At 41.6% G+C, this 13480-nt stretch overlaps 1 long non-coding RNA gene across 1 annotated transcript; it reads right to left on the bottom strand.

Moving 5' to 3' along the window:
* Positions 1-10996: 10996 nt before the first annotated feature.
* On the bottom strand, positions 10997-12903 carry LOC144044992 (uncharacterized). Its single transcript, XR_013291392.1, has 3 exons — positions 12840-12903; positions 12590-12696; positions 10997-11363 (listed from the first exon to the last, which is right to left on the bottom strand). It is a non-coding gene; the product is annotated as an uncharacterized LOC144044992 (long non-coding RNA).
* Between the last annotated feature and the right edge of the window lie 577 nt (positions 12904-13480).

Genomic DNA, 13480 nt, shown 5'->3' with positions numbered 1-13480 from the left:
TATTTTTCTTCCCATCATAAAAACCATATTAGTGAAATAATCATCAGCAAAACAATATAACCCAAAGTGTTGTCCTTCAAGTGCAATTAATGGGTTGTTGCGCTAATGTGTCTACGTATATTGTCCAATGTTCGTAATCCAGTGTGCACAATGTCCGGTGCTTCTGTATGTAATATTCAGCGTTAGTAGTTCAGCCAGCTGTCTCTCCTCCCTTTCAGGATGGCCCCAAAAATAAAAACAAAAGAAAGCCCCAAATTAGTCCGATCGCATCTTACCCTTCGTTCGGTTACGGAAAGGGACTCGATGTCTCCTTGGTTTGTCCCTTCTGACACTTCCAGCACAATGGACAGGCCCTAGACTTCACAGTGGTTGCGGAACCTTGTTGGGGAGTGTAGTAAGACGAATACTTACTTTTCCGTGTTCATGATGTTGATTATCAAAACATACAATGAGATCAGTGAATTCAGCTATTACCTAAGGATTTTATTCACAAATTTGTGAACAGTGAGAATAGCAGCCACCTGCGCCATTATTGATTCTCAACTGTGTCACCCAACACCCTGCTCGTCCCTCATAGTCTTTGTCCTTGCAGAAAACCCACCCAGTTCGTCAGATTGTACCTCCTTCTTTCCTTCCCCCTCGTAGTCACATGATGGAACACAGAAATCAGATAAGGGTTGACTTTGTTTACAGAAGAGACTGAAAGAGACTCTGAGGAGTCGTAGTATAAACAAAAGGGTCTAATTTACACATTCGCTTGCCCCCACCACATGTTCTCAGGAGAGAACAAAGAGAAAACTACCCCCCTCACATCATTTGAATTCTCACACAAAACTATATTGAGTAAATCAAAGCAATTTTGTCCAATTCTAAATAGTTATAACTAAATCAAAACAGTTATAATTAAATTGAAACAGAAGATTCACTTCAGGAGCAACTGAATGTGCTCCCATACTATTCACTGACTGACTTGGCCAGACTTTTCTCCACAGCTAGACAAGCTGCTTGTTTCCCCCTTCTCTGACCTTGATTCGGTCAGGCTTCGCTCCGCAACCAGACAAGCTGTTAGTCAATGGTACCTGTTGTTCCGTGCAACAGGCAAATTAAATAGTCTACCACACAAAATTTCAAACATACTTAACTGCTCTGTTCCTTTTACAATTCTCCAAACTATCTGACCATAATCTTCATGCCTTGGTCATGTTTTTATTCCTCTCTTTGTTTTTCTTAACAATGTGACTTACAAAGTGACTTTCATTTGTTACTCCAAATAACTAGTATGCCATAGAGACATGATATATTTATTATAATTATATATAATAATAATGTCCATTAGGTGTTTTGCTGGAACAATTTCACAATCACAATATCCTTGTGGTAACCATATATTGAAGACATTTAACATTTTCAATTTATATTTTTACTGTTTATGAATTTACTTATAAGTAAATTCATGCCATATAAACTGTGTAGTGAAAAGAAGATCAACTGTGATAATGTTGTTGTGAAATATATTGGAACTTTTACTCCCTTCCAGTTCTCAAGAAGATAAGAAAGAATGTGGAAGTTCTCATGGAGATAAAAATGTGTGTGCCTTAAAGGGAGGCAAGTTCTCATGCCATTACTCATTATGTCGTAAAAACTGAAGGTCCAAGATCATTACCTGCCTACATCATTATATCCGGGCTGATAGGAGAACTGGAGTAAACATGTCGGTATATCACATGTCTGCTTATTATAATTACTAACCCTTTGTCCAGCCTGTGAGTGGGAGAGGAAGTTTCTTCATGGATAAAAGAGTGGGTGTTTTCATATTCGACACACTCGAGGCTTAACATTACCTTTGAATGTAAGCATTTTCTCCTGTGTCTTTAAGAGCTCCTAAATAAATCTTTGCAAATGAAACTTCTTCAGAGATCTCAATGCAATTATTTTGAACACGCAAAGATTACACTTAATATAGTAATCAAATAATACCTTCAAAATGGTGACCTCCGACGGCGACAAATTGGGACGTTTTTTGCGACAGCTGTGATGATCCTGGGCACTGAATTTCTAATGCGCAAATATTAACAAGTTGAGTGGACAATTATCCACGTAGAGAAATTCTGTTTGTTTGGGATTACTCAAAGCTGCATTACGTCCGTACCAAATTGTATTTGAGATCTGTGTGAACAAGTTAGTGGGTTTAAAGTCGTATTTGTTACGGAGGGACGCGAAAGTCCTCGATTTTGAAAATTACTACGACATTGAACTATGCATAGAAAGTGATGCCCGTTGTGTACGGAAGTGACGTCAAGTAGGAGCGCTCCGCCGTTCAAAACGGCATATGATTTAATTCCGCGGTGGAGAGGCTATTTTTATTTTTTGTTGAATTAAGTCGCCCGTGTTGATATAATTTCACGGTTGAGGGGCTGTGAATTAAGCCGCCCGTGTGATATAATTCTACGGAGTGAGAGCTGTGTATTTAGCCGCCCGTATTGATTTAATTCACTCGGAAGAGAGGCTGTGTGTTTTTTTTGTTTCTGATTTTGTTGAATTGAGCCGCTCGTGAAGATCCTGGATATATTTATTGAGTCACGCAAACGATATTTAATTTCTGTTTCATTTTTTGTTTTTGTTTTTATTTTTCTGAAGAAAAAATATATAATAATAATTGTTTTGGGGTGATTAATGAAAATAGTTTTGATCTGTTGTATTGTAGTACCATAAGTGAGACGTCACTGACTTTATAAATATTATAACGACTAATTACTACATATAATGGACGACATTTTTGACCGAGACTCAGGATGGTTCGATTTGCATACACTTCCGGTCCATAGTCAGAATCTCTCGCTGAGCGTGCAAGTAAAGGCTGCAACGCTCGTGATGATTGACGCGCTCCCACCACGGCGGCGGCGTAAGGTGAAAACTCTTTTAAATGAATGGATGCGCACTAATTGTGATAATGGTTGGTTCCCATCGTTGGAATCTGAGGTATGTTTGATTGCATTAATGAAGTCCGTGGAACTTGCTTGTGTAAAACAGCGCCAGACGCTGATTAACTCCATGAAAAACACATCTATATTTTCTTCGAATGGAAGAAAAGTTAGACGACAATATAAAGTCGTGGACCAAATGTTGGTTAACGCTAGAATGCTTACTTTGGGCAGCTCTGTGAAAGTTGCTCGTAAAGCTGTGTTGAGCGAGTCCGCTAGCCACGACTCGGCTAACGGAAACGTGGTTGATGACCGCGTGGCTAATGCTAGGCTAAAATCTCCGCCAGCTTATGCTGAAGCCAGTGCGAGTGATGGATTTGGCCCTAAGAACCCGTTTACTGAATCACCGTATAGTACGGCTATTCAGATGCTGCAGGATTTGCAAGCACCTATGTTGACAGTAAATGTTGGTAATCTCGATGTAAAATGGGATTCGAGGAATCGTAACGAGACGCTAACTGGCGACTCCGTTGTGAAGGCTGTTAGTGCGTTAGCTGCTGTCGTGAATGCTTCGGTGAAGCGGCTGGAATTGCATTTTGATAAATTTTTAGCCATGAGAGATGATCCGGAAGACAGATTAAATAAGGCAAGAGCTTTCGGATTGCAATTGGCTCGGCATGCGGAGATTCCACAGTCTATTCGTTCTAGATGGCGTACTACTCTGGAGCGTTTTGAAAAGGCAGCTGGAGATGAATTGATTGAACGAAATCGTGCTTTGAGGGCCGAACGTGAGGAATTGTTTAGACAGCGGGAACATGAAATGACCGGAGAAGCATCTGTTGTTGCTAATAGCTATCAAATTGAAGATATACATAGGAAATTGGCAAAGCTAACGTGCGGTGGAGAATGTTTCTGGGTCATGTGACCTCGGCGTGTCAGACGGACTTTTAGACAGTGCTTCTAATGAAATAGTGACTCGCTCTAAGACAAGTTTGCAGGCACCGATGTTAACGAAAGCTGGAAATTCCGCTACGATATATAAGCCATTTTTGCCTACAGATCTGAGCGTGTTGCTACAAAGACTGCCGCCATTGCAGGCGGGGGGGCAGAATTGGCTGAGGTCTTTGCAGAGAGAGGTGATAGGTCAGATTTTGACAGCGGGGGATGTGCGTGCATTGTTAACACAGGCGTGCCCCTTGTCTCAACTTGAAACCTTAATGTCTAATTATGGGATGCCTTCTCTACTAAATGGTGAAGCGCTAACACGTGAGAATTATTTGTCACTTTTTGAAGTATTAGGTGAATTATTTCCGATTCCAGAAATTGTCATTTCGGATTTGTTGTTCACTCAGAAAATTGATGAGGACGCTGCTACATTCATTGATCGAGCACTTGTCGAATTCTCTTTAAAGACTGGACACTTGCCGACCGATTCTGTATTGTATTCACAAATTTTTCGGTCTGCAATTCTAAAAGAAGCTCCAAAACCAATTGTGCAAGCTATGTAGGCCAATCCGGACTTGCCAGGCGCCAAACATGTAAGGTGGTTGAGTCATCTTAAACATCATTTGAGAAGGTATGCAAAAGATATCGAATCAAAAAATGAAAAACGTAAGAATACTGAATTATAATTGACAATGCTACAATTACAAACTTTGAAGAAAAAAGAGGAGGACTTTGTGAGTTCGGCTTCTGTGGACATGTCATCCCCTAATACTGTTGGATCAGATTTGATTATGTTTCAGAATGGAGCATAATATGATCGGAATTCTTGCTATAATTGTGGAAGACCAGGCCACTGGGCAAACACTTGCTAGGAGGAATCAAGTGTCAAGGGCAGAGGTCGGCGTATGCAAAGAGGACGTCAAAGTGGAAGGCGGAGAGGCCATGGCTTCTTTCACCAGAGGGGGCGTGGTGCTACACGTGGCTTGTCAGCGCCACGACAACAATATCCCTCTGTTCCCAACCAGGAGTTCCTGCCGCCAACTGGTGGACAATATCCGCAATGACTGAGCCCTGAATCTGCTCTCGCAGAACCAATGCTTGATATCAAGGTAGGGGGCACGACTCTATCATTTATGGTGGACACAGGAGCACGACATTCTACCATAATGACATTGCCGCCAGAATGCAAGCTCACAGAAAATGGCATTTTGCTGGTTGGATTCAAGGGAGAAAAAAACTGTCCTGAATTTGACGAGCCCTATACAAACTCAATGTTATACACAAACTTTCCTACATGAGTTTGTCTATGCACCCAACTGTCCTGTGAATCTAATGGGACGGGATCTGCTCATAAAAACTGCGCCACTGATCCAGTGTGGATCGAAAGGACTATCGCTAAAATTCCCAGATGGAAATACCTTCTACTGCGGCAGAGTCACTACCTCTGAAGTCTCCTCCCAGCTGCCTGTGATACCTCAACACGCCATGTCCTGTGTCTCGGCTGAGATCTACTGGGCAAAGATTGACACTGATTCCTCCGGCTGGAGGGATGCTGAGAATTTTTGGTCAAAATGGTCCCGTTGGGTTAGTAACCTCCGAACATATGATGTTGTATCAGATTGTATGCATTGTACTCTATATTATGACAGGACAGGAGATGACATGTACAGTGAAGCCTTCCAGAAAGTTGTTGGCGACACATGGGAATTGCGGGTAGGTGATCTGTTCGTAGGAAGGCCCGGTGTTGCATTTTCTGTGAATCTGACTGAGGAACAAGCTCAATGGTATGTAATGACAGAACCACCTGACAAATCTGTGCCGGCATGCCATCCTCATATATCACTGAGGGTGTCATCCCAGCACACGGCGAAAGATTTGGGTCCATTTGTCCTCGCATGCACAAAAGCAACTGATTGGCAATGCTCAATACACTCGGATTTGCTGTATTCAAAATCTCTTGATGCCTATTGGATTAAATCTGACATGTTTGCTCCAATGTCTGTTTTAGAGCATCAGCTTTTAGATCGGCATCATGGAAGAGAGACGTCCGATAGCGACTTTGCTGGTGACATGTTAAAAACCTTGCCTGATGCACTCTGGTCCACAGACTCGACAGATGTGGGCTTATGTGACGTTGCTCCGATAACTTTTGAAGTGACACCCGACTCCGTTTGGGTGCCGCAGTACAAAATGAAGCCTGACGGAAAAGCTGGCATCTCAGAAACAATTGATGGATTGCTAAAAGCGGGAGTTCTTTGCAAAATTGATAGGTCTAACTACAATACTCCTATTCTCCCAGTAGAAAAAAAGAATACTGGTAAATTTCGCATGGTGCATAATTTAAGGGCTATAAATTCTAAAGTTTTGACACCGGCCTTGCCGGTGCCAAATCCTCATTCTGCGCTGTCACAAATCAGTCCTTTGCACACTCATTTTACCTGCATTGATCTGGCGAATGCATTTTTTTGCATCCCTCTTGACGCGTCTATGCAAAAGTATTTTGCATTTACGTGGAATAACGAGTGTTATTCTTATACCCGTCTGCCTCAGGGATTTGTGTTATCTCCCGGAGTTTTTAATGCTTCCCTAAGACAGCTGCTGTCAAATTTACAACTCCCTAATGATGTTCTCGTTGTGCAGTATGTAGACGATCTGCTCCTGGCTGCGCCGTCCGTGGAGTCTTGCCTTCAAGCTACACAGCTCCTATTGAGCCACCTGGCTAAAGTCGGCTTGAAATGCTCCAAGGACAAACTCCAAATTGCCCGACCGCAGGTTGCATTTTTGGGACGTCTCATATCAAAACATGGAACAGGTATTTCTCCATCACACAAAGATGACATCTTGCACCATCCCAAACCGACAAATGTAAAGCAGATGTTGTCCTTTTTGGGATTGTGCAATTACTCTCGACATCATGTTCCTGATTTTGCAGAACTGACTCATTCCCTCAGACAGTTGGTGAATGAGAAAGGAATGAGAAACCTGTCACATGTACTTGATTGGACCCAAAATGCTGAGATTTCTTTTGTCCTGCTAAAACAATTTTTGTCATCAGCCGCGGCTCTTGTCGTTCCTGATTACACTAGGATGTTTTATTTGGACGTTTCTGAAAAGTCATCAAGTGTATCAGCTGTACTTTTCCAGAAAACGGTGGATGGCAACAGACAAGTCTGTCTATACGCATCAACACCTCTTGAAAAATATGAGAAGCGTCATCATGTGTGTGCGGCATTTTCTTCTGCATTAGCATGATTGATTCAGAATACGTCTCATATTGTGTTACATCATCCGTTAACGGTACGAACATCACATAGTACGGTACAATATGTGACTAGCCAAGCTTTCACGATGACGGGAGGGAGGCAGAGAAAGATTGAGTCCGTTTTGACACAGCCTCACATTCTGTTTATACACAAAGGAAGAAATATGGCGGATGGTCTTCTCGAAGGTCAACTGCACTGCTGCACTCAGCGAACTCTACAAGACAACTCACTGAGGGATGACTTTTACGACATCCCACTTGACAACCCAGACTTGACATTATTTACGGACGGCTGTTGCTTTAAGGGTGATAACGGACTTCAGTCAGGGATTGCAGTAACGCAGATGACAGGTTCAACTTTTGAACTGAAAGTGGCAAAGAGACTCACAGGGCCACAATCAGCTCAACGGGCAGAAATCATCGCCGTGACTTCAGCATTAAAACTAGCAAAAGATAAGACTGTGAACATTTATACTGACTCAGCTTATGCTCATGTTGTTTTACATACTGCCATCACAGAATGGCTGAGAAATGACTTTATGACTGCTTCTGGGACTCCCATTAAACACCAACAAGACATTTTTGATTTAATGGATGCATTATTATTACGAAAAAAAGTAGCGGTGATCAAATGTACCACAGAAACACTTGAAAATCCTAATTTCTGAAGCCCACGGAATATGCCATGTTGGTATAGATGAAACTTTGAGGAGGCTACAAAATTGGTCTCATCCCTACATGAAACAGATCGTGAAAAGTGAACTGCAGCACTGCAGTGTTTGTAATAAATTCAATTGTTTGCCCACAACCAAAACCCCTCCGGGCACTCACGATCCCGAAGTCACAGCTCCGGGACAAGTAATTTCAATGGATTTTACTGATATGTTAAAGCCAATAGAAGGTTACCGGTATTTACTGGTAATTGTGGATTCCTTTTCCGGATGGCCGGAAGCATATCACTGTAAGTCTGAAACAGCAGAGGTTGTGGTAAAACATTTAATTAATCATTACATACCATCACATGGGTTCCCCAGGAAAATTCGGCAATGGCAGTCATTTTCGGAATAAGCATTTACAAGAAGTTGAAAAAGCATTGGGGCTGAAAAATACATTTGGCTCTGTTTATCATCCTCAATCACAGGGACAAGTTGAACGAATGAATAGAACTATTAAAGAAAAATTGGCGAAAGCACTAGCTTTATCAAAACTGAACTGGCTGCAAGCTCTTCCTGTCGCATTGATGAATGTGCGCATGTCGTTAAATTCAGCTAAAGGCTGGACTCCTTATGAGGGTCATAAAAACAGGCCATTTCCCGGCCCCAATGTTCCGCTGGGGGAGTCACACGTTGCGAGGCCCCCAGTAATTAAGGAGATAGTATCTACATTCTCCAAGCTAACAGATAACCAGACAAATGTTCCTTCAAAAATAAATGATTGTGAATATGTGTGGTTGAAGGTGACTAAACGTAAATGGTCTGCCCCCAGGTGGTTAGGTCCATTCAAGGTGAAAGAACGTACATCCTGTGCGGTGCGCTTGTATCGAAGAGGGAATACTTGGTATCATCTCTTCCCTACCAGGCCGGCTGTTTCTGGCTCAACGCTGCCACCAAAGGCAACCATCTGATGATCTACGCCCGCACCAGTTGGAGCCATCTGACGGATCCAAAACACGCCGTTTCCAGTGTCTACCTGACAAGCTGTCCAAGGGGGGGAGCTGCATGCGGAGGAGGTCGCTGAAAGGAGATTCATTGGAGTGCCTTTTCCCTGGGCATCATTGCAGTTGATTCGCCTTGAAAAGCTGATCCAGTGTCAATCTGCTGTTTAAAAGGGGGAAATCACTCAATGGTGATTGAGTCACATGCCTCTTTTCATCAATTCACAACGATAGAGTCACACTGGGAAGGAAATCCCGTGACGAATTCCTTGGATCTCTGGCAGTGAGCCAGGGTTCGGAAAGAGGCTGACAGCGCCTCTTCTTCTAAAAATAAAAAAAATAAAAAAATCAACCAACGACTGACAAACATCCTTCTCCTTCGACAAACGAACTTCTTCTCAAGATGGTTTCGAAGAAGAACTTTGCTACTAATTGCTGCATTGTGACGATTTTCCTCATATTAATTGTTGTGCCAATTTGGTTTTTCATTAAGCCCCTTGATGCGAGTTTGAATACAACACACCGTGATAAAAGAAATGTTGTTTCTCCCCGAATTCCATGGATAATGTCCTGGGCGTATAATAACTCAATTGTCCTGACCGTTGCTCCTAACACAAACACATCTATCAAACTCCCCATTAAATCTTTGAAGGGATTTAGTGGAGGAGGGCCGACGAAGGGGGGCCTTTGGCTCAAGTACTGGTGGTATTTGACAGGAAGTGTTTTACGACTAGATTGGAGTTCACTGATTACCACCCAAAGTGGCCGATACTAGCCGTCAGGTTCCAGCGGGGAGGCAGTTTTCTTTAGCAAGAGAGTAACACTGCGTAGAATGGGAGGTCAAATCGAATTAACTTTTGTTCTTCCTGAAGGTAATATCCGGCCACCTAATGTAACCATAAATAACACCTTTTGTTATGGCCTAATGCTGTGGGCATGGTTCTCTGGAACTGATCCCTATTTTCCAATTTTAATTTGCATTGATAAAACTATGAGTAAAACAGAACAACCTAAAATGACTAAATACACAATGGAGTCTGGGGTGGAAGCTTTTAGTTTCCAAATTGATGGTGTAGTTGAATGGTTTCGGGCTACAACGGGTCTGTCTGGTGGCAGTAATAATTGGCTACTGTTAGCAAATGAGGCAGCACATGCTTCGGGAGAAGATTGTGTCGTATGTGTGGGCCCAAGACCTTTATTGAGGGTAATTCCTGCTAAAATAGAGGATAAATGTGTAATGGAACTGATGAATAAAACTGTCCCCAATGATAAATGCTCTAAATGGGATAAAGTTTATCCACTGGTTGATTGGCAAGATACTAAACCTATTTTTTCAAATAAAGTTGCGGATGGTGATTTTTCATGTATTAAAATGTCAGGTACTGGGGAACAATTGGGAAAACTAAATCACACCACTCACTGCATTTCAGCAACAGATGTGGGTCGTAAATTCCAGCCTCAATCCAGGGCGGACATATGGTGGTGGTGTGGGGACAGCCGGATATTTGATAAGTTACCTCTGAATATGAAGGGATATTGTGCTCTCATCACCCTCCTTCTGCCAGTAGATATTTTCCCTACATCGGTTGATAACCTTCTGCAAATTGTTAATACTTGGCAACCAAATTTTTCTCATTCTTTTCAGAGGGCCAAAAGATCCACTTGGCAGGATCAAAATGTTCCCACATACATAGATGCGATTGGGGTACCACGTGGGGTCCCAGATGAGTATAAGATTGCTGACCAGGTGGCTTCAGGTTTTGAATCTTTGATTTGCTGGTGGTGTACCATTAACAAAAATGAAGATAGGATTAATTATGTACATTACAATGTTCAAAGACTAGGAAATTGGACTCCTTCCTTTAGCAAGTCCTTAATCACTAGTCAAATGTATCTCTTCTTTAGTATCTTACTTCAATAACTAGTCTTTAGCATAGATAATATTTACTTATTCGCTCTGATTTCCACTTACTTATGTTAGGCGTGCGCAAAAGCGCAGGTGAAGGATTCAAAAGCAACTCAAATGGTGGGCAAGGTTTACAGTTTTTATTGAACACAAGGAGCTTGACGCATAACTGAACACTAACAAAAAGCGATGTGACAAAAGGTCAACGTGTACCTACAGAAAAACTAAATAACTAACCAAGGAAAGTGGGCGGAGTAGCACGGGAGGAAGTAGGCTACTAACTAAGATTAAAAATGAAAACAAAATGGCCTACACAAGGTACGTACAAATCAACAACCAGAACAATCACAGCAGTACTTACAAGAAACAACAGAAGACAAAAAGTACTGCTGGCAGGAACTAGGAGATAACAGGTACAAGCACGAGTGTAACAAAATGCTGAGGCAATGGCAAGCAGCAAGAACATCCTGGCGGCCTACCCGGCTTATCAGGGTGTAGAGAGTGAAAGTCACGGACCACAGCAGGATCCAGGAGCGGGGGACCCACTGACGCTCCTCAGGACCGTACCCCTCCCAGTCAACGCCGTTCTGGACAGTGCTGCCCGGGTGTCCCGCCAGACCCGATGGGCACGCCAAAGGTGAAGGTTCATCCAGGACGGCGGACAGAGAGTCAGTGCTGGAACAACAACAACAACAACTTGAGAAACAGGTCAACAGCCACCGCCCTGACCCAATTCCACATGCACTGCATGTACACTAGTCATAAACTCTAATCATTCACTAAATTATGAACTATCATAAACAAGTCGACTTTGTATTTTTCTATCATGCAGGAAATATACAAAGTTGACTGTCATATTGCAATAATGTCCACAGATATACATCTCTGGGTCCAATAAAAGTGTATTAAGTGACTGACACAAAAGAAGATATGGAATGCTTGTTTTTGCCATTATACTGCCATAGAGGTTTATGGAAGAATTTATGAAGTGATTCTGGTTATTATCATTAAAACCTTAGGAAAATGTTTCAGTCAGCTCTTAAAGTTAACCTCTTATAAGCTGCTTTTGTTGATATGTTGGTCCAAACTAGGCATTTACAGACCCTTTTCAAAAAATTTGAATATCCTCGAAAAATTGAATAATTTATATAATTCCATTCAAAAAGTTAAACTTTCATAGATTATAGATTCAGGGAAAACACTTTAACTCATAATCATTTAAACTTAATGTACTCACTTTGGACTAACTTAATTCAATCGTGTGGTACCACTTGAAGTGAGTTGGTCAACAATTCAATTTCTAATCTTAAATCTTAATCTCTGGTTCAAGAGCGTCTTTTTTTTCTCAGAAAGGTTCACCCTTACAAATTCTGGATAACCTGATTTTGCTCAAAAATTGGAATGACCCGCTACTTGAATCAATTTGACCAAAGTTTTTGGGTTGTTTTGGACATAGCATGGAGTCACTGTTGAAGATGAATAAACATGGACAATAGGTAGTTTTACTTTCTGATTTATTTGCTTGATGCTTATTGTGGGAGAACTGTAAAGTAATTTGCGCACTTTGCAGAGCCAAATTCAAATAGCATTAGTTGTACGCCTTTGGCGTATCATCTCAGAGCAAAATTCCCTGCTCAAGTTACCGCCACAGGGCCTTGCAAACCAATGCTGCTGGAGTGTGGTGCTCGTGAATTAAACTTGTAACTTACTATTAGAACAGTCTTTGATTGTAAATATACGGTACTTTCTATTTGATGATTTTGCATTAATTCCAAGATTTTACTCAATTAAATATCTGTTACAGCCTTTGAAGGAAAAAGTAGAAGCAAAAGTAGAAATTTTTGATTAATCGCAATTAATTAGTTAAAACAATTTTAATCGTTTGGTTCGCGCTTTCTTACTGGAATACTAAAGGACTTCCGTCTGTCCATATCCAGTTTCCCTCCTTGATCCTGTCTGCCAGGCCGATCCAGTAGGACTGCTGTCCGATTTGTGAGTTCAGCCAGGACTGCAAGAAAGAGGGTGACTTGGTGAGAGAGACATAGACAGAGAAAGTGAGTGAGTGAGTGTGAGAGAGAAAGATGAAGAGAGAGAGAGAGAGAGAGAGAGCGAAAGTGAGAAAATGGGCGAGGGATAGAGCTGGCTTGTCACCTGCTCATCGTTGTCCCAAATGCTCGCCAGATGGCCTCCAATAGAGCGACAGTTTGCCTCAGCCTGCTCCCACGCGACTGTGTTGCTGGAGAAAAAGTAACATTGTCCACCGTGGCTCATCAAGGACGCCGGACAGAGAGTCAGCGCTGGAACAACAACAACAACTTGAGAAACAGGTCAACAGCCACCGCCCTGACCCAATTCCACATGCACTGCATGTACACTAGTCATAAACTCTAATCATTCACTAAATTATAAACTATCATTAACAAGTCGACTTTGTATTTTTCTATCATGCAGGAAATATACAAAGTCTACTTGTTTGTCATATTACAATAATGTCCACAGATATACATATACAGTCATGCTTCTTCCATCTCTGGTTCCAATAAAAGTGTATTAAGTGGCTGACACAAAAGAAGATATGGAATGCTTGTTTTTGTATAATGCCATGGAGGTTTATGGAAAAATTTATGAAATGATTTTGGTTATTATCATTAAAACTTTAGGAAAATGTTTCAGTCAGCTCATAAAATTAACCTCTTATAAGATACTTTTGTTGATATGTTGGTCTAAACTAGGCATTTACAGACCCTTTTCAAAAAATTTGAATATCCTCGAAAAATTGAATAATTTCTATA

Source organism: Vanacampus margaritifer, chromosome 1 (genome assembly GCF_051991255.1).
Source record: "Vanacampus margaritifer isolate UIUO_Vmar chromosome 1, RoL_Vmar_1.0, whole genome shotgun sequence".
NCBI lineage: Eukaryota > Metazoa > Chordata > Actinopteri > Syngnathiformes > Syngnathidae > Vanacampus > Vanacampus margaritifer.
Note: the sequence above shows the minus strand (reverse complement) of the source record. Positions and strands in the feature narration are given on the sequence as shown.